The sequence below is a fragment of the Ixodes scapularis genome, unplaced genomic scaffold (genome assembly GCF_016920785.2).
Source record: "Ixodes scapularis isolate PalLabHiFi unplaced genomic scaffold, ASM1692078v2 PGA_scaffold12__126_contigs__length_90152505, whole genome shotgun sequence".
NCBI lineage: Eukaryota > Metazoa > Arthropoda > Arachnida > Ixodida > Ixodidae > Ixodes > Ixodes scapularis.
The window spans coordinates 87,158,111-87,161,385 of NW_024609838.1; the positions used below are offsets into that span (position 1 = coordinate 87,158,111).

The 3,275-nt window shown below is 45.5% G+C and overlaps 1 non-coding gene across 1 annotated transcript; it reads right to left on the reverse strand.

Moving 5' to 3' along the window:
* Positions 1-1,464: 1,464 nt before the first annotated feature.
* Trnac-aca lies at positions 1,465-1,546 on the reverse strand. Its single transcript has one exon. It is a non-coding gene; the product is annotated as a tRNA-Cys (tRNA).
* Positions 1,547-3,275: the final 1,729 nt, after the last annotated feature.

Consider the following 3,275-nt stretch of genomic DNA (forward strand, 5'->3'; position numbering starts at 1 on the left):
GAGTGCAGCTTACCGGAAGAGGAAAGTCATTTTCTGGAACCGCCCTATCGTCGCTGGAATCTGAAATAGAAACTGAATTGATTTTATATATGAAAAAAAAAAAAAGCACTTGCACCTTGTTGAATAGCTCCCAGCCATAATGAAGATCATATTCGTTTCATCATTTTTTTTTTTTATGCGCATCAGGCAGAAAAACGCCTTCAATTTAGCGCTGAAACCACGCTCCTCCTCTGAGGTGGAAAGTAAGGGGAGAGAGGAGGATCCCGTCAGTCGACGTCACGAAAGGACCGGCTGGGGAAAACGCAAGCCCGCCAATACTGGCTGTGTTTTTTTGTTTCCTTGTTGTTTTTGTTGTTGTTTTTTCTTTGCTTTTTATATTAACTTTTTTAGCCGTCGTCATTCTACCGCGGTATAAAGGCCCGTTCACACTCTTGCGACCGAGTTAGACCGAGAGAGACTAAACCCGTTTCTAAGCCTCTTGCGACTTCTTAGGGCCAGCTCCGCTGCATCGCATCCGGTCCTAAGAAGTCGCAAAAGGCTTAAAACCGGTCTGGTCTCTCTCGGTCGAAGTCGGTCGCAAGAGTGTGAACCGGCCTTTAGGCTTGCTTTTTGCCGCTGACCAGTCGTGCTATTCATACTATCGCCAGACATGCTTATTGCTGTCTTGTATGTTCACGGGTTTGCGGGATTTTCGTGGCCAAGCGGCTGACTCTAACTCCCCGCGTAGCTGTCGGCTGCACAAACCGAGTTCGGCGCCGTTGTTCCTTCCGTTTACCGACCTTTGCATTCCGGGGCCAAGATGTCAGAGATGTGAGTCCCCGCCATGCACCGAACATTTTAGGCTCATCAAGCACATTGTTTTTTTGTTTTGTTTTATTTAGGGGGTGTTTTGGGCGGCCCATACGAAAACTGCGCATGGGTATGTGTCTGAATCAGACTCGCCTGCACTCGACGCCCGGCCGACCACATTTGAACGAAGGCACACCGGCGCATTCAATAGCACACGCAAAAAAGAGATGGAACCAGAGAGAAATCATCAGTCGACTGTCCTAGAGAAAATGTATCTATTAGTTTATTAGTTGTTAGCAGTATACTGCAAAAACCGCGAGCATGTATGTAAATGACTGTGCTTCCTCTGGCTACTTTGTGCTAACCGTCTGGTAGTAGTGTTTTTTCTTTATTTTGGTTTCTTTTTGGGTCATTGAAGTGGCTATACTTACCAGACTGACTCTGCTGCCAAAGATTTTTTTATCAACTCCGCTAGCCAGTAACTAGGGAGTTAAGGGCTTATGTTTTAATAATGTGCACGCAAATCGTCCTGCAAGTTGCAGTGCGCAATTTATTTTTTATAAGTATATCTATTAGGGGCGAAGCTCCTTGGGGTCTTGCCTTGTCCGTCCGGTGTCCGTGCTCACATCGATTGCCATCCCATCGGTCTTCTAAAAAAAGGGAAAAAAATGTTTGCGCAGTCGACAAGATTCGAACCTGTGCTGGGAGACCCCAATAGATTTGTAGTCCATCGCCTTAACCACTCGGCCATGACTGCGGGACGAGTCTCTGAGATGTGGTAGTAACTGAAGAGCTTGGGATGTCATAGATAAAACGTTGCATGTAGCCGCTGAACGTCTGTACAGGAGAGGGCGCTGCGGTCAAATGGGTATACAATCGCGTTAAACTTTGCATGAATTGGCTCAACGTTTATAGACGGGCGGGTGTTGTTGTCAAATGCTAAACTGCGTATAAAACCACGATCCATACCTCACATTCTCTCTCTGACATGGACCGTTGACTTAAGCGGTGGAGATGCGTTTCCACGGCTTCTAGCGGATCCAAGCTGATCCGCTAGAAGGACCACTGGCTCTGCTTTTCACTGATCATAAAGCAGTAATAATGAAGTCGAAACGCAACCCGGAATTCAGCACTACTTATGAGCAATTAATAAAAAACATCAGCACCTCCAGCACTACCTATGAACAATAAAATCAGTAACATCAGCACCACCAGAGCTTCGCCTTAATCAACATCATTCACCACGTGGAGATGCGGTCAGTTTTTGTTTACATTCGCTGCTATTTTTGAGGGCACAAAATGTATTTTCCTTAAACGTAAATATATACATTGTCATAGTCTTTTTTTTCCACAACTAAACATCCTCCTCAAGAGTGCCGTTTTGAAAATAAAGATTATGCGGCATTATGATGTAAATTTACTTTGTTTTAATTGCGCTGTTCGTGTGTTTATGCAACCGGAAGTTAGTCTGCCTCATAGGGCGACTTGTCTCGTCTCCCAGCTGAAGATGAGAAATTTAGTGAGTGCTGTACAACCGCTAGCCTGGGGTCTTTAACGTGCACCACGCAGTCGAGATACACGACCGCACGCCGGTACGATGCTCATCCAGATCGAAACGGGCAGGGGCGGGGATTGAACAAAGGATGCCTGGGCTCCTCAACGCGAGCTCTCGCTCTACGTGCTCCGAGCTGGTGTGCGCTAGCCCACTCGGTCAACGTCCCCCCCCCCTTTTTTATTTACGAGATAGGTTGTTGTTATTTTATATCAAATTCACCCAGTGTCGTACAAGGTTTGTATGATAACTTTAAAATTGCCCAGTTTTTCTCATTTTCTATAAACCTACTAGCTTTGTAATTATATATTATGTCATGAAACGGTTCTTTGTGTTGTATAAAAATATGATTCGACAGATGATAGCGCACTTTGGTAGTCTAACGCAGTCAACAAATCTTGAGACAATAATGTAAGTGTAGAGGCAAAGGAAGCTTTTACCACAATCGCAAGGATTTCAGGCTTGCGTCTTTAGTGTCAATACTAAACGGAGATGGCCCTTCTACCCAATTACTCGTGTTGTCTAATACCTCTGTCAAACAGGCGCCTACAATGACATATAAGCTGGGGGCGCATAGGACTTGCAAATTACTTTTAAGACGAACCTTTTTCTGAGGCAATTTTACACAGACAAGGACTTCGCGCTGGCAGGACGGCGAAGCGGCCTCATCTCAGAGGAAGCTCTCCTCTCGCCCGAGGAAGGCCTCTTTAGCTCCAGCGTTGGCGAACAATGCAGCCTGTATCCAAACAAAGATAACAGTCGGATAGCGACTTCACACTTAGAAATAACTTAACATCGTCACCAAACAGACGGATGTTAGCAGTGTACTTATCGGCCTCTCTCGCTATCTGATTGGCTTCAGTATGTTTGCCTATCGGCCTATACCTCATTCTCATTGGCTTATCAGCCTATCCTGCATACTGTTTGGCTTATC